Source organism: Panthera tigris, chromosome A1 (genome assembly GCF_018350195.1).
Source record: "Panthera tigris isolate Pti1 chromosome A1, P.tigris_Pti1_mat1.1, whole genome shotgun sequence".
NCBI classification, from domain to species: Eukaryota; Metazoa; Chordata; class Mammalia; order Carnivora; family Felidae; genus Panthera; species Panthera tigris.
In genome coordinates, this window is record NC_056660.1 from 107,752,520 (window position 1) to 107,776,037 (window position 23,518).

At 40.3% G+C, this 23,518-nt stretch overlaps 1 protein-coding gene and 1 pseudogene across 6 annotated transcripts in view; both read left to right on the forward strand.

Moving 5' to 3' along the window:
- Positions 1-463: 463 nt before the first annotated feature.
- The window catches only part of CDC42SE2 (CDC42 small effector 2), a 172,824-nt gene continuing 149,769 nt past the window's right edge, over positions 464-23,518 (forward strand). For 4 of the 6 annotated variants that reach the window (XM_042983523.1, XM_042983505.1, XM_042983520.1 and 1 more), the window contains exon 1: positions 11,731-11,834. The gene's annotated coding sequence lies outside the window, so the exon portion shown is untranslated. Of the gene's footprint in view, positions 566-5,093; positions 5,169-7,293; positions 7,346-11,730; positions 11,835-23,518 lie in introns of those variants that run through there. The other 2 variants (XM_042983516.1, XM_007087791.3) reach the window with 2 other exon arrangements.
- On the forward strand, positions 14,900-14,986 carry LOC122232451 (annotated as a pseudogene).

Sequence of the window (23,518 nt, forward strand, 5' to 3'; positions counted from 1 at the left end):
ACACTTTATTCTTAAAGCAATATCATTCGTGCATTTTGTCTTTCTGCCCTACTTATTACTATCATATTCTGTTCCATATTCTAAAGCCAGACTCCTTAGTACAGTGTAATGTCATTGTGCAGGTGCAGCATCTTTTTGTCTCGGTGCCTAAGAGGCTCCTTTCTCTGACCCTGCACTCATTCCCTAGTTACCTAAAGGCACCACATTCTCACCTCTCCCTGATTTCATTCGTTTGGTTCTTCCATGCCAAAAAATCGGATCCTTCCGTTCTTTTTTGGATAATTCCTCTCAAGCATCTGATCTTTTAAGAATAGGATCCCTACAGACTGAGTCAAACGTCTTCTACCCAAACTATCTCTGTGATAATACTTACCTAACTCTGCCCAACTTCCTCTTCACGCTAGAGTAAAGCTGGAGCCGGAAGCTGTGGTGACAGCTTCTTGATTCAGCAGCTTCCTGACTACAGCTAGAGCCAGAGCAAGGGTGGGCAGAGTCTGCATGTGGCTGCAGGGCAGGGGTCAGAGATGAAACACTCACCCCACAGCCAGGCTGGCCTGCGGACAAGGTAAGACCAAGAGTCTGATTGTACGTGGAGGGTCAGAAACAGAAAAGAAGCCAGAAATTGTTTGTGGGTACAAGAGGCAGAACTTGGGAAGAGTTCAGAGACAAGGGGCTGTCAGAGGTGGTATGAAGAGCCAAGAGCTGTTAGGATCCACAGCTGTGACATTTTTCTGGTTTTTGCTTTTCTTCCACTATTCTCCATCCCCAGCCCAACAGCTTAAGCGTAGACCTCCATCACTGTAGCTCTATTGCTTTCTATGGGACCTGCTGCACAGTAGGTAGGCAGCATATATCTGTTGAATTACATGGAGCCCTATTAACTATTCTTTAAAAACCATTTTTGGGGCCCTTGGGTGGCTCAGTTGGTTAAGCAGCCGACTTTGTTTCAGGTCATGATTTGCAGGTCATGATTTGCAACCCCGTGTCAGGCTCTGTGCTGACAGCTCAGAGCCTGGAGCCTGCTTCGAATTCTGTCTCTGTCTCTGTCTCTCTCTCTCTCTCTCTGTCTGCCCCTCCCCTGCTCTCCCTTTTTCTCTGTCTCTCTCAAAAAATAAAAAGATTTTTAAAATCTTTAAAAATAAAATCTTTAAAAATAAAAAGATTAAAAAAAAATCTCTCGTGTAGGATACCTATCTAGGAAACCTTCCCTCACTGCCACTGAATAGGATTTTGTTCTTATATATACTCATGGTATGTTTTTTGGTATCTCTCAGTCTCTTTCAGTGTTGTACCTTGTATTACCCATGTTTGAATTTGTTCTGTTGGTTTTTGTTTTTTGGGGTTTTTTTCTTCTTTTCCTGCCTGACGGTATCCACCCTAGGGGCAAGATCACTGTCTGAATCATCTTTGAAGATCCTAGTAGAAGTGTTACAGATTTTCTTTGAGTCTTTAGGTGGCTATTGTGTATTACTCCTATTTCCCACCATTTCCAATATGCTTTAGTTCTCATTCTCAATAATGGAGATACTGACTTAGAAAGAAGAAACAAGCTTTGTAGAATCCAAAAGTCTAGTCCAGTGTCTTGAAAGAAAAAGCAAAGAAAATGAATATATAACCCTCAAGTAAAGTTACTTTAAAAGCCAACCTGTATTCTTTTGTGCAAGACAGGATTTTGTTTTCACCTGGCTATCATGGTTGCCTGTACTTACTTTACTTTGGCTATATAGCTCTGATTTGTAGTATTTTTGGAATTTGAAATTAGAAAGCCACTTATACCTTAATTCTCTTATTGCAGTGCAACTATTGTAACTAAGAACCGATGGTTTAAAAAAAACACACAAAAAAACACCTGTTTAGTTTATGCCAGAGTGTAATGTATATGCATGTGTGTTCTCATACATCTATAATTATCTATTTATCACCTATTCATGTTTATTTTAGAATTAAGAAAGAATAAAGGAGAATTTTTTGAAATATTTGAGCTGTCTAGTACCATAGTCACTACCTACATGCCAAAATTGAACATTTGAAACATGACTATATTCAATTCAGATGTGCTGTAAGTATCAAATATATAAACAACCTTGAAGGCTTAGTTTATTAGTTAAAAGTAAAATTTATCATTAATACAGTTTTATATTGGTTGCATGTTGAAATGACAGTATTTTTACATATTGGGTTAAACAGCATATTATTAAAATTAATTTTATATGCTTATTTTTACTATTTTTATGTGGCTACTGGAAAGTTTGAAATTACATGTGTAGCATGCATTATATTTCTGTAAGATAGCATTACTCTAGTATATGCTATAATTTAGTTACTTTTACTTTAAAAACATTACAAGGAAGTTGCGAAAAAATTTCCACTCCAATAGAGGGGACAAATTAATTGATAGTCTGCTGTGCTGCAGGCACTGAGATTTTACATGAACTAAATTTCATTTAATTCTCCCCAAATCTTATGAGATAAGTATTGTTCCTCTTTTAAAATAGGTAGACTGGGGCTCAAAGAGTTTAAAAAATTTCCTACAAGCCCATGATCAGACACTCAGCTGTCTGTCAATAAAACTTAATCATATCTGCCTGACTTCAGACATCATTCTCTTTTTACTAGAGAACTCTCTAAAATGCCTTTCCTTTTCAGAGACTGGCACCATATGCTACCAGAAATTCTAATATCACCCACTGTTATGAGGTCTTACCAGCCAATTACTTCAAAATAAGATCTGATTTTCTTTTTTACCCAAATGAAAATAAAACTTAAGTCCCTCATATGCCAAATTATCAGAGATTCCAGTCTTTTCCCGTGGTTCCCCTCCCTATATAATCGTAAATAACCCAGAATTGTTTACTAATGCCTGAGTATTGATCTATTTGTCTTGTGAATTGACCATAGAGTGGAAACTCAGATACACTCAAGGCTGGAGGACCACCTCACATCCTGTCTAGAGAAGAGTTAATTCAGTGAACAGTGGTTTTGTTTTCTATTGCTGCGTAACAAATTACTATTAGTGGCTTAAGACAACACCCATTTATTAGCTCATATTATCTGTAGGTCAGAAGTCCAGCAAGTCATTGCTGAATTCTCTGCTCACAGTATCACATGGCTGAAATCAAGGTGCCTGCAAGTCTGAGCTCTCATCTGGAGACTCTGGGAGAAAAATCTGCTTCCAAGCACATTATTGTTGTTGGCAGTGTTCATGCTCCTTGTCGATATAAGACTTAGATCCCTGTTTCCTTGCTGGCTGTCAGCCAAGGGCCATTCCCTGCTTCTAGAGACTGATTCTATTCCTTGTCATGTGCCCACCCCTTACCCTATCTTCAAGCCAGTAATGGTTCATCAAGTCTCTTTCATGAGTTCAATTTCTTTGACTTCTCCTTCTGCCACTAGTGGTAGAAAACTCTCTGCTTTAAGGGTTCTTGTAGTGAGATGAGACTCACCCAGAGTATCTTCTGTTCAGGTCAACTATGACATATAACATAACATAATCATGGGACTATCTCATCCTAGCCACAGGTCCAGGAATGAGGGCATAGAATATTGGGGGGAGTGGGTGATCTATTTTCATCAGTCTGCCCACTATAGTCCTAGGGATTATATAGGGCATGTATGCTACCACAGTGGCAGTGGCACAGAGCAAAGTATCAGAATTCTGCCAGCTACTTAGCTTAGCTAGTCACAGGGACAAAAGCAAGAGCTTAATTTCTTTCAGGTAGTAACATTTGCCAGGGAAGGAATGAGAATTGGTTGTGAAAGATCCTGGTGTATTACCTTCCCTTTCTTCCAATTTTACCCTCAAATCTTACTCATCATGAACTTTCTTTGTGAGGGCCGCCTGGGTGGCTCAGTGGGTTAAGTGTCTGACTCTTGGTTTCAGCTAAGGTCGTGACCTCACAGTTCATGAGATTGAGCACCATGTTGGGCTCTGCAATGACATCATCAGAGCCTCCTTGGATTCTCTCTTTCTCTGCCCCTCCCCTATTCTCTCTCTCTCTCTCTCTCTCTCTCTCTCTCAAAATAAATAAACATTAAAAAAATTATATATATAAAACCCTTTCTTTGTGAAAGCAACAAGTAGATCTCTGTGTTAGGTGGAATTATAACATTTCTGACCCATCAGTTTTAAGGGCAGTGGTGTCCAGACATTTTAAGGTATGTTGGAGCTTCTATGTCCCCTCTTGCTGAAGCCCTAGGAAACCATGGAGGTGGGAGTCCCACTGGTGCCTTCTGAATGTCTTCCTAACAGGTCACTGGGGCCAATTCTGCTGGTTCCTCTGAGCCAAAGAGCCTCCTCAAGGTGCAGGGAGTAGTCCCCTCCCCCCAGCACAGTGCAGACCTCAGTCTCTCTTGGAAACCTGCCTTTTGGACTCTTTCTTTCCCCACTCTCATATGCCAACCTGCCAATACTCAGCTCAAAATCCACTGTGGCTCTTGCTCTTCTTGGGAACTCCCCTTTAACGAAATGCCAATTACTGAGGTTTTGCTTGCCCAACTTCGTGCGCTCCTAAGTGACACATCCCCTTTCTCTTTATTGCTACTGTTGTTTACTTGAGAGGTTCCTTTTAGCTGACTCATATTTTTAACATTAACAAATGTATAGAGGAAACTTTTCTCACTATTATATGGGCAAGATCTGAATTACCTGCCATATGTAAGTGTTCACTGTAAGAAAAAAGAAAAGGTAATTCTTAGTTACTGGTAGTCTCTAACCTGATGTAGCAGAATTATTCTCAAAAGGCTCCTTTCTTCTTCTCTGGTTGTCCCCAGGGGCATTTTTATTATAATTCCTAACGCTTTTTTTGTTTTATTTTTGTTTTGTTTCATATGGGGTTTTTGTTTTGAACTGAGGGTCCGTAATGCAATTACAGTTGACTCTTGAACAACAGGAGTTTGAACTGTGTGGGTCCACTTATGCACGGATTGTTTTCATTAAATGCAGTACAGTACCATAATGTATTTCCCCTTCCTTCATCTTTTCTTAATAACATTTTCTTTTCTCCAGCTTACTTTATTGTAAGAATACAATGTAAATACATATATAAATACATATCACATACAAAATATGTGTTAATCAACTGTTTATCTTATAGGTAATGATGTGAAATGTTGCGTTTGGGAACGAATGGTCAAGAAAGAATTCTTGAGACGTCTTCGGTGCAAAAAAGGTGGTTCTATTAAAACATGGGGACAGGACCCACGGGCAGAAAGAGCTGCACTGGGGTTGTGAGAAGTGGCTGATTATATACTTTCAAGTTGGAATGGTGTTAGGGATAGTGTAAGTCTCTAAGGAATTTGGAAGCAAGGTTTCCAGGACCTTGAGGGGCTAGCTGTTGTTAGAAGGTCATTTATTACTGTCTAGTAAAACCTTAGTCGTGAGACCCTTCACATGTACATCAGTGGGCCATATGTTTGAAGGATGATTGCCAACATATATATCTTGAGGGATGCCTGGGTGGCTCAGTTGGATAAACATTTGACTTTGGCTCAGTTCATGATCTTGCAGTTTGTGGGTTTGAGACTCGCGACTGGCTCTGGGCTGATGGCTCAGAGCCTGGAGTCTGCCTCAGATTCTGTCTCCCTCTCTTTCTGCCCCTTCCCCACTTATGCTCTCTCTCTCAAAAATAAACAAACATCAACACATATATATATATGTTAATATCTATCTATCTATCTATCTATATCTGGGGGTGGGGGTAGAGATAAAGGAAGTTTCCAAAGGGATTTTTATATGTTAAAGGAGATATACAGGATCCTGGAGGCTGGGATAATGTCAAGCTGAGGTTGCCTTTTGCCTTTAGCAAAGTATTAACAACGAGGCAGCTAATCTCCTTGAGGAAGGTCACTCTGTCTATCTCAAGTCCTTGTCACTGGGCTGTAAGATGTAAGGAAGTTAAATTTTTTTTCTTTTGTCTTTGTTCTCCACATCAAGACTTCTTGTCAACAATAGGCTATTAGTTCATTTTGGGGAGAATCAAAAGTTAAATGTGGATTTTCAAGTATGCCTCTAACCCCCGCGTTGTTCAAGGGTCAACTGTACATCTCAGGCTGTGTTGAAGATGCATGTGCCCCAAACTACCTCTCCCTGTTCTCACCCCCTCCATCCCTGCTGCTGTTAAGCATATCACTTAAAATCATACCTCATACCACCAGAGGTATGCGATCCACAGTTTAGAAAACACTGATATGACTCCCTCTTTCCCAGAGACCCACCTTGAATTCCTTCCCTCTAAGGAACCTTTTCTGACAATACAGACCTCAGTGATCTCCTCAACTACATTCATAAGGGTACTGTGTCTAATTATTCAAATGTTGCTGTGTGACATTTCATTAAGGACAAAGACCATGCTTTAGACTAAGTTTTCCCACAGCACTTGGTATGCTACCTGGCAAACAGCAGGCATTCAATGAATATTTGTGGTTTGATGATCAGCAAGGAGCAGCTCTGGGTAAAAGTGTGAAGCCAAGTTTGTCTCAGGTTCTTCTACCTTTTTGGCTGCTTCAGTCACAGAAAGGGCCATGGATTATGATCCTTCTCTGAATTGGTAAGGTTCCCTTTTCTCAGTAAGTTCCAGGTGGTTCCCAATTTTTCTCAGTCTCCCCAAGTCCCACTTCATGTGCTCTGTGTCTCATTATCTTGTTGACTATTACCTAAGATATTTGGTGTTTGCTACTAGATCTTATGCAGCTTAGCTGTGTCTTATACAATTTTTTTGTATCTTCTATCACATCAAAGACAGACCATGGGTACATAATAGCTATTTATTGTATCAAGAAATGAATATGTGTTATATATTGTTTGTGTCTTGGAGTAGTTCTGTTATGTCTTTAGGAAAAAAATATGAAATCACCAAACTAATCGATGTTAACACTGGTCAAGGGAATTTACTAAGTTTATTAACAAGTATGCAAACGCTCTGTGGTTTTGACTTGGAGTAATAAAAATGAGATCTTCCTTCTATCTCTCCCCCTTCATTTGGTCCACTTGGCCAATTCAAATGTTTCTTTCAAGGAGCAATGTAAGTCTTTAGAGCTTTACACACAACTGATGGTTTCTTCCCTGTATTCTGAGCGTGTCATCATACATACTTCTAGTTAGGGGTGACCACATAATTTATTGTCCAAACTTGGACACATGAGAATGAAAGGAGGCACAAATAACTAGTAAGCCAGGATAAAAGGTGTTCCTGACAAACCAGGAAGTATGGTTATACTACTTTGAAAGTAGTTATTTGCTTACTGTATGTCATTGAACCATAAAGATGTTCTAAGTCTGAGCCTTATTTCTCTTAGCTTCCTTTGTTATCAAGCACTGTACCTGGCACATAGTGGTGGTAGAAGAAATGTGAGTGCCTCTTTAATAATGTTCATTTAATTGCATATTATACTATCTTGATGTAGAACTCAAACCATCCCGTTTGGTGCCAATTATGAGCCATTTTCTCAGTATAAAAATATAGGGCAATGAGCTTAATTATATGCTTGCGTAATGATAATAGCTAGCATTTACCAGCACTTGGCATGTGCAAGGCCCAAGGCTAAGAACTTTGGTTGAGTTCTCTCATGGATTTCTCACAGTGATTCTTGGAGGTAAGTACTACTATGGTCCCATTAAATTAGAAGAAAGGATGAGTTTAGAAAGATTAAGAACCTTGCTCAGGGTCATCCAGCTTATTTTGTAGTAGAGTTTGAACTACAAACTAGAGTGTAGACGATAGTGTAGTAGTAATATAGTGCAGTGTAGACTGTAGTCTCCTATGTGAGAAATAGCTGGTATCAAATTTTGGAAAGTAATTTAAAAATATTAATACCATACTTTTAGAAAAACTTCATGTGTTTACATGTTTAAAGGGATATGTATTTAACTAATTATAGACTGCAGAAACAAGTCAATGTGGCAGCTGTGAGGTCATGAGTAGTGATAGACAAACACATTCTTGCTGTTGTTCTTTGCGTTAACGTTTCCATTTGTTATGGCACAAATATACTGTTAGTTTTGTTGAGGTCATTTTCTTTTCTATGAACTACCAAGTGTGCAAAACAGTTCGTACTACAACAAAACTGTTGTAGTACAATGGTTGGGTTTATTTTAGCAGAGTTTTCAGTGTATGTTAAGTAGATAAAGCATGAACAGTGTCTATTTTCTACCTGTTCTTTGGAGTAAGATTTTACTTGGTAACAATTTTAAGGACAGTAGAGATGCATCATAATATTAACTCTAGTAAAATTATTTAGTATTATTGGAATTACAAGCCATGTTTTGACATTGATGAAACACATTATCAGTGGTTTTTAAACAAAAGGAGTCCATTTAATTCTATAAAAAAAAGCTAAACTATAAGGATAATCGTAGCTTTAAATTGTTTTAAATCATAAGAGATAAATACATACAGAGAATATGCTATAAATATAATACCAGATAATTACACACACAGACTTTCATACAGAAGGTATCTTTTAAGAATTGTATTCTTAATTGATTTTCTTTTTCTATTGACAAGAGGGGTGTATGAATAGCTGTAGCAACTGAAATTAGATATTATCAGGGTAATCAATTGCATGTGATGTGTTATAAACATAATATGGGAAACTTGAAAATGAATGTTTACATAATGAATATTAACCTTTATGAATAAATGATAGGAAATGTTACTATTTAAGACATTCACACAAAATGATTACATTTGTGGGGTACCTGGCTGACCCAGTTGGAAGAGCATGGGACTTTTGATCTTAGGGTTATGAGTTTGAGCCCCACATGGGGTGTAGAGATTACTTAAATAAACAAAGCTAAAAAAAAAAAAAAAACACCTACATTTGCTATAATTCAGGAATTTTCTGTTTTTTGTGTTTTTTTAGCATCCCACATTAAAAAAATTTTTTTCTTAATGTTTATTTTTGAGACAGAGAGAGACAGAGTGTGAGCAGGAGAGGGGCAGAGAGAGAGGGAGACAGAATCCAAAGCAGGCTCCAGGCTCTGAGCTGTCAGCGCAGACCCCGATGCGGGGGCTCAAATTCACGAACCGTGAGATCACGACCTGCGCGGAAGTCGGACGCTTAACTGACTGAGCCACCCAGGTGCCCCTAGCATCCCACATTTTAAAAAATTTTTGAGATAATTATAGATTCACATGCAGTTAGAGGAATTTCCTGGGTTTTTTTGTCCTGGGAAATTTTTAGAATTAATATGCCTTTGAATTTCAGGCCAGAAATCTGTCTCTAGTGTAACAAGTTATTCCTACTTAGTGAAATAGGATACCAGTATATCAATGGGTAGAAAAACTGCATTAAATGGCAAGTTTTCACTGCACTCAGGTAACTACAAAAAAAAAAATGCTTAAATTATAATGTAGATAAGGATCTATGGTTAACTGAGAAATTGGGACAAGAGCGAGTTTAAAAAAAACTGGGTTATTTTTTTTTCTTTGAGCTTTTTATCATTTCGGGATTTAAAAATCTTTTTTTTCACTTACTTTAGGCAGTGGAATACATCAGCTGAACAAAACAAAATTTCATCTTGTATTGGAGAAGATGGACTTTAAAAGATAATCATACAGCGCACCTGTGTGGCTCATTCGGTTGAGCATCGCACTCTTGGGTTCGGCTCAGGTCATGATCTTTTCCTTTTTGAGTTGAGCCTGGCATTGGGCTCTGTGCTGACAGCGAGAACCTGTTTGGGATTCTCTCTCTCCCTCTCTCTCTGCCCCTTCCCTGCTCACTCTCTCTCTCTCTCAAAATAAATAAATACACTTAAAAATATATTAAAAATAAATAAAAAATAAACTGTCATGGAAAGAAAAGAAAAAGAGCAAGTTAGGAAGGAATGAGAGTTGGGGTTGGGGAAGTTGCAATATATTTTATTTTTTAACATTTATTTATTTTAGAGAGAGAGAGAGAGTGCTAGCAGGGGAGGGGCAGAGAGAGAGAGGGAGACACAATGTGAAGCAGGCTCTAGGCTCTGAGCTCTCAGCACATGGCCCCATGCAGGGCTCAAACTCACAAAACCCATGGTCATGGCCTGAGTGGTTGTGGGAGGCTTGACCAACTGAGCCACACAGGCACCCTGGGGTGGTTGCAATTTTAAATAGCATGGTCAGGCTAAGCATCGCAGTTAGGGTGAGATTTGAGCAAGGAGTTACGAGGGAAAGTAGACACAGGAAAAATGTTCCCGGCAGAAGGAATGACTCTTGCAAAGGCCCTAAGTAGTAGTCTGTCAGGAACATTCAAGCAACAAAGGATGGAGGATGGTTGGAGCTGGAGTGGGAGAGGTGAGGGGCAAAGGCAAAGCAAGGGCTTTGTGGGTCGCCATAAAGACCTTAGCTTTTACAGTGAAAGAGAGCTACTGGAGGATTTTGACCAGATAAGCCAGGAGCTGACTTTTAAGAGAGTATTCTTTTTTGAAGTGTTTATTTATTTTTGAGAGAGAGAGAGAGAGAGAGCACAAACATGGGAGGGGCAGGGAGTGGGCGGGGCGGGGGGGTGGTGACAGAAGATTCTAAGCAGGCTCCACGTGGACAGCAGAGATCCTAGTGCGGGGCTGGAAGTCACAAACTCCAAGATCAGGACCTGAGCCAAAGTGGTATGCTTAACCCACTGAGCCACACGGGCATCCCAAGAGAGTATTCTTTATTCTGGTTGTTGTTCTGACAAGGGACTGAGTGAATGGTGGGCAGGGAGACCATTTAGCAGGCCACTGAAGTATGATCCAGACAAGAGAAAATGGAAATAATGCAGGTGATGAGCAGTCTAATTCTGATTCATTTTGAGGGTACAACTAGCAGGCTTGCTCGAAGGCTTGGAGGTGAAGATGAGAGAAGGAAAGGAGCCAAGGACTCCACAAAGTATTTGTTCGGAGCAACTAGCTAGAAGGACTGTGGCTAGGTCTTGAACTGCTTTTTGAGCAAGGGAGAATTATACATTTAGAAAAAAACCCACTAATATTGCACGAATATAATCCATCTAGGTGGAGAAGACGTGTGTATTATATGATATTCCAAGTGCGGTAGGCCTGAAAAGTTATTGTAGTCATTTTGGTGGAATGTTGGCTGCTAGATGGGCACTCTTAGGTGTGTCTGATTTCTGGGATATATAAAATGTACAGCTAAATAAGACTCAGAGATCCAGGACACGAGTACGTTCACACTTTTCAAATGTCAGGTGTAAGTTCTAGGCCGTAAAAGCCAGTTAGTTGATGACAGATTCAACGATTCCGACGTTAAGCAAAAGCTGTGGTCCAGGAATTTGATTTCGGGGTATCTGTCTCTCGAACACTTCCAACCGACAAGCGGTGCCAAGGCTCAGCGCCGACCCCGGCCAGCCTGGCAGCGCTCGCGGTCGCACTTCGAGTGCAGGCACCTCCCCTCCGCGCGGTCCAGGGAGGGGGCGCGAGCCACCGTTGCCAGTCCCCCGGCGCAGGGCGAGGAGGGGCTGTCGTCCGCTCCTACCCAGACCTGGTCGCCATCTTCCGGCACGTCCTTTCCCGCGCGGGCTCCAGCCCCCGCTCTCGGCCCTTGTCTCTCCTTGGAAGGGGCTTCCCAACGGGCGCAGCTGCTGGCGCTGCGCGTCGTGGGGGTCGCGGGCTGAGTCCAACGCCCAGGCGGGGCAAGGGGTGGGGCCGGCGCGGCGGCAGCTGCGCGGCGGCACAGTCTTCCCTCGCTCCTCGGAGCGCGCGCCGCCTCTCGCTCCGCCCGCGCGCGAGCCTGGGCGGGGAGGGAGGGGCCAGGAAGCGGCGAGCGCGCCGGGGAGCGCAGCTGCGGGCGTGGGGGTGGCAGGAGCCGCGGAGCCGGCACCGAGAGCGGCTGCGGCCGGAGCGGGCGGCTGAGACAAAGGCGACGGTGAGTGCAGCGCCGGTCCGGGGCGAGCGCCGGCCTCCACCCCTCGCCCTCGCGGCCTCCTGGGCGGGGGCCCGCAGCCTCGAACCCCCGTCGCCACGGGCTCGGTGGGGAGCGCGGCCCGGCCCTACCCCCCGCGCGCTGCGGGCTGAGCCTGCGGCTCCATTTTCAGGTCTGGGCGAGGTCTTCCTGCGGACCCTGCCTTTGGTTTTTCTTCCCTTTCCTTCTGAGAAATGGTTACATGCTCAGTTCAAAATTCACGGCAGGCGGGTGGCTGAGGGAGCCAACCGCCCGCCTGATGTAAAATGGAAATGAAAAGACCACCCCCCTCCCCCCCAACTTTGCAGGTCTGGGAGTCAGGAGGAAGGCGCGAGGGGGTGGGCGGAGAAGGTCGGGGTCTTCCAGGTGAGAGTTGGGGGGGGCGGGGAGCCCCCCCCAGCCTCCGGAGCCCCGACTCTCGCCTGAGGCGTGCGGCGCGTTCAGCCCGCGTGTCTCGCCGCGGTTCTCTTTGGGCCCCGGAGAGAAAGCCCTGACTGACCACCTCCTCGGAGAAGCTCGTGTTACTCTTACAGGTTGTCTTACCGAGCGCTTGCTGCTTGAGTTGTGATTTTTGGTAACGGGTGTGGTAGGTAGCGGCTCGCTGATGCCGCATTCATAGCTGAAAAGGAGCCCCGATGGCCTGACTTCATGTGTACTTGAAACAACATTGGGATTTCTCTTTAGCTGCTGTAACTGTAGATGATAAGCTTCTGTACGGGAATTTGGTGCTGAGGTTCAGTTCACAGAATTGACACATTTTGTTAAGGTGCCTGGCTTATAGTAGGTGCTCAGTAAAGTATTTGAATGAATGAGCGAATCTTGAAACCTCGAAACTGATTTCAGAGCTAGTAAAATTTAGGTATACAACCCTCTTGACTCGAGGAAAAACCGTTGGCAGACAACATGTAGTTTTTCTTTGTATTCGTGTTTCTTGCTTTTACCCAACCTATACGTAGTGTTGATAATCAGTTTTCCATGTTACAAGTGTAGAAAATATGGTTGAAATGTGGAAGTTTTCATTTTGAGGGAAGTTGGTAGACATTTTCTGTTATTTAAAAACAAGTGCTATTTCTGATTTTCTTCTGAAAGAGCGAAGAAATTAAAGAAGTGATTTGTATTTTGTTTTTTTGAGACCCCCCCCCCCACATTCTCTTTCCTTACGAATAAATGAAGTTTATGGGCTTTGGGGGGACCGTGATGGCCTGGTCTTAAGTTGCTTTTTGATCTAGAGGGAACTCTAAAGTTAGGGGGAAAGGAAAACTACTGTTGCACCAATCAAACCCTATTCAACCGGTATTCATTAAGCACCCATTATGTACTAGCACCTGAGTTGGTTGCTGAGTTTCTAGAAGCAAACGAAACCCACAATTATGGCTTTAACCTGAGCATGAAGTTCTTTCCTCATGATCGATGTTGCAAGTTGGGACTGTCTTGTACCCCTGCTGCCTACTTAAAGTTGGGAAAGATGGCAGGTGGAGTGCAGGAAGTGTAGATCCCTAACAGTCTGTTTAATGGTTAATAAGTAACTTCATGGGGCTGAGACAATGAATTTCCATATTGTCTGTTTAATAAAAGCAATCTACATTTTAAAATGAAGGGAGGAAGACATTTAACACCCTAGTATTTTTATTTTCTCCTTCTTCCCCACTGGATAAATTTGGTACAGTGTATTTATTGAAGAGTAATGTACTTGCGGTTGTTTTCTGTAAGTAATCTTTGCTATACAGCATTTTCTATTTTTAAAAATCTCCAAGGAAAAACAGTGGATTCCTTTTCTACAAGAAATGTTTTCAGTAAAGCACCTATTCAGAAGTTTGATTTGACCTTGTAGCCACCATTTGCAAATAAATGCAATATTGACTTGATCATGCTGAAAAGGGAAGGACTATTAGTAATAATTCATGGTTCCATGTTTAGGCTTTTCTATCTAGTATTGCGACCGTGATGAAACTGATTACTAAAAAAGAGAATGCTATTTGTAGTATTGAATTTATTCTGAATGTAAGGTTGCATTGCCTCTTTTTGTTTTATACATAGGATTAAAAAAACCAGTGCTTATGTAAAAAAATTTTGTTAATGTTTATTTATTTTTGAGAGACAGAGACAGAGTGTGAGCAGGGGAGGGGCAGAGAGAGAGGGGGACACAGAATCCGAAGCAGGCTCCTGGCTCTGAGCTGTCAGCACAGAGCTGGACTTGGGGGGGGGGGGGGGTGGGGGGCGCGCGGTTGGCTCTAACCCATGAGCTGTGAGATCATGACCTGAGCCAAAGTCGGGTGCCTAACTGACTGAGCCACTCAGGTGCTCCAAAACAGTGCTTATTTTATTTGGCCTCATCAGAAGGCCAAATCGATGTGTTCCAAAGTCAGTTTAGATTATTACAAAATAATGTAGGATAATAATTTTTTTATAGATAACATTTCATTTTAGGTGGACCCTTTTGACTTGTTAACACCTTACATTACACATTGTTGGAAAAAATACGTACCTTCATATAGAGCCTTCAGATTTTTAGATTTATTGGCTACTTTTTGTCGCTGTGCTTGGGAGTAATATGGAAAGTAATTCCTTAATTTTTAGTTGTAGAGGGTTATGATAGTTTTTCTTTAAATGTATGTTTCTAGTAGGAAGAGTTACTTTGACAATATACTGCTGATAGTCTGGTGCTGATAAGAAACCTAACAGTGGATGCTAATAGTGATGTTTAAAAAAAGTGTAAACAAGGGGTGCCTGGGTGGCCCAGCCAGGTGAGTGTCTCTTGATTTGGGCTTAGGTCAGGATCCCAGAGTCATGGGATTGAGCTTCCAATATGGCTTTGCACTGGGTGTGGAGCCTGCTTGAGATCCCCCGCCTTCTCCCCCCACACACCCTCCCCACCCCTCCCTCCCTTGTCCCCCTCTCTAATAAGGAAAACAATATTTTGAAAGTGTATGCAAGCTGTGATATGTTGAGTAAAAAATGCTTGGTGTATTTTGTTTGGAAACGAACTTCCTCATCAGAGTTCCTGATAGTTAAGAGTATTGAGACATTTTATCGCTTCTTGGCCTTTTGGCTAAGATCAAGTGAAGAGTATTGAGACATTTTAATTTTTTTCTTTTTTTTTTTAAGAAATAACCCATAATGACTAGGCTTTTATAACTTAAAAAAAATAATGTGTTTTCAAAGTATTATTACTACTTGGGAGGATTTTATAGTGTTTTGAGTCTAAATAAATTCCAGAACCTTACCATTTTATAATTGTTGGAGTATTTGAAATGTTGATGCTTTCTTTCTCAGGGTATGTGTATTATTTCAGGATGGGAGTAGGAAATTTGTTGATTCCTAAAGTTTTTTTGGGACCCTTGAGAGTGCTATACAAAGTGTTTCCTTTGTCAGATATAATAGTGATTAAGAATGATGCTGATAGGGGCGCCGGGGTGGCTCAGTCGGTTGAGCGTCTGACTTCACCTCAGGTCATGATCTCATGGTTTGTGAGTTCTAGCCCCCCGTTGGGCTCTGAGCTGTCAGCACTGAAGAGCCTGCTTCACATTCTGTGTCTCTGTCTCTCTCTCCCTCCCTCTCTCTCCCTCCCTCTCTCTCTCTGCCCCTCCCCCACTCACACTCTGTCTCTCTCTCTCCTTCAAAAGTAAATATTAAAAAAAATTTTTTTTTAAAATGATGCTGATAAAAAGCATATTATAGCTGTTCTCAAATTTGTGTAGATTAAGAAAGTATCAAGTTTTTTCTCACAATTGGAAATGCATATTGGTATTCATCTGTTACAATGTTCTTAATCTCCATTCCCATGAAATATTTTAACATTTTATTGAATATTAAATGATTGTGATGTTTTAGATCTATCTTGGAGGGGGAACATTATGGGTTCCCTGTGCATTCTGGAGAAGAAAGAAGTGAAATGTGTGCTTATCCTTATTCCTTAGTTCCTAGTTAGGTGAGGGAATTTATTCTGGGTTTTTTGCATACCATGTGGAGAAACTTGGAATTTAGCGTATTAATAATTAACTTTATGTGTCCTGGTACCTCACTTCAAAGCTTAAGAATACTCGAACATTTCTATAATACTAACAAATAATGAACAGAGCAGGATTTAGCTGAAAGAGTTGTAGGCTCCCATCCAAAGGGAGTTCTGAACTGCAAGCCAAAAGACTTGGTAATAAGCTGTCTTTATCAAGACACCATAAAATACCTGCAAATGCATTTTAGTCACAATGGATTGTAGTAAAACAAACCTCCCTTTTTCTTAGAAAGCCTTAGATAATTTCATATTAAATTTAGGTGTCTTTGAAAATGACTAACCCATGAGTGCTGATATTTTCATTTTCTCTCTTTCCCAGTTACAAATTCATGCTAAGATTTCCAGTTGAATCTTTATGATTGAATTATTATAGGCATCTTTCAGTAAAACAACTTAGTAAAATAATTTTGTTTCATTTAGCTTAATATTCTCCCACTTTTTGCTTAATAAAGCAATTGAGCATTGAGTATATTGTGTATATTGAGCAATTGAGTATATTTTGCTCTTACATATAGTGGGAACCCATGGATATTTGTGGAATTGTTATGTGTAGTGGATGGGATTTGATAAAGTTTACGCAGAAAACAACTCTCTCACCCTATACCTTTAAACTGTCCCTGTAGATTAAGGATTTCCCTGCCTGTGGATGAGCTTTTAGGAAGATCAGATAGCTTTTCTAGTCACTTTTAGATAATAAAAATTCTTGTGCTCCTTTGTCAGTAATAGTCTTATTTTGTTGTTAGAAGGCACAGTTCAGTATAATATTCATTGTTAAAACTCTTAATTTAGAGCTTTTCTAGCTCAGAACTTCTTGAGATCTAGAAGCCTGCTTTGGAGCAGGAGTCCTGGTAGATGTCTCTTATTTTACCATTACCTTTTTAAAATGCTGTCCAATTCACCTGTCCAGGGTCCAGCTCATTGAGGAAAGGGGATTGGGGGGAAAGGTATGATTTTAACATGGCTCATCCCGTTATGATCTGACTTTGGTGCCTTCTGAATTGGGCAGTTCAAAGTGGACCCTTTCTTCAGAAGTGCTGGAAATGGGTTTTTTGGGGATTCCATGTCTGGGAATCTTCTACCTACAATTTTTGTGATACAATTTTTCTATTACATTCTCTTCACCTTCCAGTTGGCCTCATCTTCAGGCTATGTCCAAGGAGAGGTTTTGCTTTAGTATTAAAGTAATTCTAGAACTTTTTAACTAGACCCTCCCTTAGTTTATTAAGGTTATTTCATACGACTCAGTTTCAGGCATTCCACCAGGACCCCAACGTTGTACCTTTCCAGCTTCTTCTGTAAATTATCCCCACTTAAACAGTACTTCTGTGTCTGGGACCTATAGCCCATTGCTGCCACCACCTTTTTTTACTGTCACAAGTACCCCTTCTGCCGTGTCCATGCTTTGAATCCATGGTCCGTGTTACAGTTTCTACCTTTTGTACACCGTCATTTCCCTATAGCACTTCTTCGCTGTACTCCTCTCGCAATTTGCCTCTCCTCCCCCAATTCAGTTCTGCATCTAGTCTATCCTGTATGTCACCTTGAGTGTAGCTTGAGGAAAACAACACTGCTGACCTGGTCTCCTGGTAAATTCATGACCAGTGACCAGACCTAAGGAGGGCCCTTCATGCTGCCCACAGTTCTGTAATTGTAGTACATTTCCCCGGTTGAATCACTCTCCCACTTCCCCTCAATGACCATTTTACATCTTTCCTGAAAACTTGAGCACTTCTTTTCATTTTCAGCTAATGACATTGCTTCTTGTATATTAAAAATGAAAACAATCAGAAGAAAAGTTTTGCCTCTCTACCTACACTGTCTGGATTTTGTATTATGCTATGACTATGGCCTCTATTCTTCTGCCCTTGGTTCTATTCCCTGCTGTCAAGGACATTGCATTGCCTCCGTATTCATACTGGTCTCCTGCCTGCCAATGAGTTGCGTCATCACTGCTTCCCATTTTTACTGGATCATTCCTGTTGGTGTAGAGATATGCTGAAATATATCCCATCTTAAAAAAAAAAAAACAAACCTCCCTCAACACCACACTTTTCTTCAGGTGCTGTTTTCTGTATGAGTTTTTTGTGGTCATCAGTGCTATCTCTTTTGGATCCATTACCTTCGGGTTTTTTTCTTTTTTACTCTACTCTTGTTGAGATTCCTAATGACCTCCTTGCTGATACATTCCCTAGTCACTTCTCAGTCTTAATCCTTTTGGTTGTAGTAGCAGCAGCATTTGACATGGTTGATAATTTTCTTATCTTTGAAACCTTTTTTTCTTTTGCTTCTGGGACACTACTCCTTATATTCAGTTTCTTTTGCTGGTTCTGTTTTGTTGCCCCAACTTCTAAAAAATAAGGCAGTATCCCAGAGCTCTATGTTTTAACCTCTTCTATATTTATATGTAGTGTTTGTAATCTCATCCTATCCTCCAGCTAGAATTATCATACATTTCAAACTAAAAATGTTACCTTCAGCTTCTCTTTCCTAACCTCCAGACATGTGTACCCAACTGCCAAGTCAACATTCCCAAGTAAATATCCCACATTTAATAAGTCAAAACTGAACCCCTCATCCTTCTTGCTCTCCCACCCCAATGATTATTCCTATTCCAGTCTCCCTTGTCTTATCAGGTGATAACTCCTTCCTTCTTTCAGTTTTTCTGGCTGAAACCTTATAGAAATTCTTGGCTCCTCTTTCTCATACTCCCACTTCTGATTCAAAATAATGTATAACGAAAGTATGTCCTGTATTTATCTTAAAATCTACTGTAAGTCTGAATACAACCATAACTTGGTATCTTCACCTGCTGCTTCTCTCTCTAAGCCACCATTATCTCTTGCCTGTCTTATTTTAGTTGTCTCCTTCCTGGTCTCTTTGCTGCTTCTCCGCTTTTCTGAACACAGTAGCCAGAGTGATCCTTTTGAAATGAAACTTTGATTATTTTACTTATATCTTTAAACCCTTCAGTGGCTTTCCTTAATCAGAGTAAAAGCCAGAATACAGCAGGACCTACAGGGCCCTCCATAATCTGTGCCTCCAGCCTCTCTGATGACATGTCCTACTAGTTTCTCCTTGGTTTACTCCACACCAGGTATGCAGGCCTCCTTGGAACTTTGTTAAACCTGCCAAGCACAGTTTTGCTTTAGAGTTTTGCTCTTTCCTTGGGGAAAGAGCTTTCTTTTCATTAAAGGATCCTCAGTATAATGACTCCACTGGATGAGCATTCACATTTGCTAAATGAGCGGCCGCTTAACTTGTTATTCAGGTCTTTGATAACAACTTTTATGTATGTTTCTATAACTAAAACTATTTTGACTAAAAATTTTTCACCTAAAACTATAAAGTCCTGTAAAAATTACATAAAGACATTTAGACACAAGATGAAAAACTGTGTTCAAATCACTTTTTGTGTATGGAAAGTGAAAATACACAGGAAAATGGTAAGGGACAGAGGAGGTAGGAAAGGAACAGAGAGGGTAAGGTAAATGGAATAAAGAGAAGGAAAGCCTGATTTGGAAGTAGGGTGACAAACTACTTTTGGCTTGCCGCATACTTCTTTTGGGCTGTTTCTTGAATTCTGAATGTTGGTGATTTGCATGGACTTACTAGGTTCTTCAAGTTGGGCTATATTTTGCCTTTCTTTTATCAGTGACATTGGTTCAAGTGAGATTGGGAGCCAAAATGTAGTTGCTTGTCTATTACCAAACTCCTTTTGTTAAAGAAAACTATGATCAAGAATGTGGCTTACCTGACATTTACTTAGCATTTCTTAATTTTTTTGTAGAGAGGTCAAAAAGAGGTCTCATAGTTTTAGAGCTTTTCACTGTACAAAAATTTATGAGTATGCCTTGTCCTCTTGGTATTGCACTGCCTATTTACCACCCCCTCGAAAAAGGGGGGAGAACTGTAAGTAGCCTTATTGTAGTTCTTTGGTAAGCTAGCAGTTAGCTACATTAGTGTGCACAATTTTATTGAATAATATCTATAAACATATTTGTGCTCTTTCGTGAAAAATACTTGAATGTACTTAAATGAATTTTTAAAGCTGCAATTTAATATTTAAGTAGGAAATGGGAGTGTGAGGGAAGTTAACAATAATGTAAACTTTAAGTATTTCATTATGCTGGGACAAGATTTTTAAAAAATCTTTTTAAAGTCAGTTAATTAGTTAATTTTGAAGATTATCTTTTAAAATAATCTCTACACCCAATGTGTGGCTCGAATCCACAACCCTGAGACCGAGAGTCACACGCTCCACTGACTAAGCCAGCCAGGTGCCCCTAAAATTTATTTATTTTTAAACTCTTTTTTTTTCTGAGTTATAAGTCTCATTTCCTGTTGATTAAAAAAAAAAAATCCTTTAAATAAATTGTTAAAATAGGTGACTTAGAAATTTCTAGATGAATAACTTTTTATGCATTAGGCGTACATTATTCTCCATAAACCAGTCTAAACATTTCTCTATTTTTATGTAATATGCAGTAATTTGACTTGATTGACTTGTCTGATGGACTTTCATGTTGCCATAATGTGAACTTAATTTTCATGGCCATAGAGGTATGGGTATGTATGTGTTGGTATGTATCTGTAGTTGTTGTAATACACAGATGTAATATAAACGTGTATATGCTGGATATTTTAACTTCTATGCAATTATATCTGTAAATCAGATTTGGTATATTTTCTTTCATATTAAATAGGAAATTAAAATATAAAAATTTTCATACTAAACCTGTGACATTATAAAAAGTAAATAAAACGACACAGTTTTTTTAAAGTTTATTGTAAAGTTGATTCTGGATGACATACTAACAAGTGTTTGCCTACAGTTTTGAATTAATTGTTCTATTTTGTAGACTAATTATATAGTCTTCATTAGAATTTGACATTGGCCTACCTGAATTCATATGTTAGCATTTCGTATATGAAATACCCATCTTGGATTAATAAGATCATTATTTCTGAAGTGATATGTAGTCAAATCTCTAAGTTTATTTTTAGGTGTATTCATAGTTGGAGGCCTACTATGGCCTGCTTTAACTTGATATTGTTCTAGGTGGATTGTGAGGTAACCAAAATGATAATATTGAGAAAAGTGAATATAAATAATACGCTGTGAACTGAGTCTCATAAAGGGTTGTTAAAGTATGCATTCATTCATAGAACAGCTTTTTCAAAGTACTCTTCCCCATCTGTTCAGAATAAAATACAAACCGTACTCACTCAGGAAATACAAGCTCACTCACATTCTGTTTATATAATACAGATTTGACAACCTCTCAGAGTAGCTCACCTTTCCTTATCATAAGCCTTTAGCCACAAATTAATTCCTCAAACATGCCTCGCTTGTTCTTGCGTAGGGCTTTAAAAAAATGTTTAAAAATGTTTATTTTTGAGACAGAGAGAGACAGAAAGAGACAGTGTGAGTGGGGGAAGGGCGGAGGGAGAGGGAGACACAGAATCTGAAGCAGGCTCCAGGCTCTGAGCTATTAGCACAGAGCCTGACCTGGGGCTCGAACTCAACAAACCTTGAGATCATGCCCTGAGCCAAAACTTAACCTACTGAGCCACCCAGGCACCCCAGGGATTTCTTTATACTAGTTGTTTCCTCTGTCCTTTTGAAATGATGGTTCCCAGATCTTTGTAAGGCTGGCCTCTTATCTTTAAGATCTCAGCTTAAATATCACCTCATTTCCTCACCACTCAGTTTAAAATAGCACCCTCCCATCACTGTTCTACACTACCGCATTCTTCAGACCTTAAGATAATATATTTTTAATTTTTTTATTGTGTCCTAAAATCGATTATAACTTTATGAGAGCAAGGAGCTCCTTTTTCTTGTTCCTTGCTGTCACAGTGCTCAGGCACTAGATAAGTGTTTAGTAAAAGAGTATTGAATGAATAAAATGAGGTACCAGCCTCATCTATTCTTTATTGTGAATGGATTTCAGTGCACTGATATTTTAAAGTGTCAAAAACGTATTCCTTCTAATGTAGGGAAGTAGGAAACAGAATTATTCAGGTAAAAGCCTGATTTAAGGAAAGGATGAGAAAATTTACGAACTGTGCTGATGATGCTTAGATGAGAGTATTGGGAAAAACTAATGGTGTGTTGGAGCTGGTGAGCTGATCTTGTGCATCTCTCCAGCTCTGTGTTCAGTGATGACATGGTGGCAGCTCGAAACTGGCTGTGGACTCTACAACATGGTAGTCTGCAAAAGGTACAAATCAAGACCTTTCTTCCAGAGAAGTGGTTGTCAAATATTTATCAGCAGACCACTGGGTAGAACTATATGAAATTGTTTTTATGGATAAAAATGCTTGAATATTGACAATGTTTTGTGGTTTAAACTAGTTGAGTTACTTATTTCGGCTTAAAGATAATTTCTTCATTGTAGTCAGGAAGTCAGTTCAGTCATGGGTTTACCTTAGAGCTGTAAGTTTTTTGTTCTTCAAAATTACATTCCATTAACATCTGACGATTTGTAGATTCTTTTAATGTGTAAAAACTATTTGTATGTTTGTTTATCAGTTGTTTAACTGCATACTTAATTTTAACTAGTTCCAGGCACATAAGACCTTGAGATGCCTCTGAAGGTGTTTTTGTTTTTGCTACTGAGTTGCTATGTTCATTGTAAGGTGTTCTTTTTCTGGTGAAGAACTGAGAGCCGAGGGGCGCCTGGGTGGCTCAGTCGGTTAAGCGGCCGACTTCGGCTCAGGTCAGGATCTCACAGTCCGTGAGTTCGAGCCCCGCGTCGGGCTCTGTGCTAACAGCTCAGAGCCTGGAGCCTGTTTCAGATTCTGTGTCTCCCTCTCTCTGACCCTCCCCCGTTCATGCTCTGTCTCTCTCTGTCTCAAAAGTAAATAAACGTTAAAAAAAAATTAAAAAAAAAAAAAGAACTGAGAGCCGATTCAATTTGAGTCATAAATTAGTAGGTAACTTTTATTTTAAAATTTGCTTTTCAGAAAGATTGACATAAATACGTCTGAGTTCAGTGTTTTGTGTTTTGTTCGTTACCCACCCCCCCCCACCCCGCCGCCTTTTTTTGTTTTCACCTTTTGCCCATTGTCCTCTAAGTGCTTACCTGCTGTTTCTGATAATTTGCTTCTTGCTACTCTGATTTCTTCTGTGAATCTTTAAATCAACAAAATGATGTTGTCCTGTTTCTCAGGTTTTAGTATTTTTGTCTTTTGTCTTTTCCTCTGATCACCTGAATGTTCCAAACTGTTTTCCTCCCTCATCTCACCGTTTCCCCTCCCCCCACCATAAGGTTACTTTCTTATAGGCACCTATCTTAGGACATTTGTTTAAAATTTTCCTGACGAGGTTGCCCCTGGGTGGCTCAGTCGGTTAAGCGTCCGACTTCGGCTCAGGTCACGATCTCGCGGTCCGTGGGTTCGAGCCCCGTGTCAGGCTCTGGGCGGATGGCTCAGAGCCTGGAGCCTGTTTCCAATTCTGTGTCTCCCTCTCTCTCTGCCCCTCCCCCGTTCATGCTCTGTCTCTCTCTGTCTCAAAAATAAATAAACGTTAAAAAAAAAAAAAAAAAAAATTTCCTGACCAGCTTCATTTAAAAATTGAACTTTGTCGACCTACTGACGGTTTTTGAGCGACATTTGCCTTACGTTAATAAGT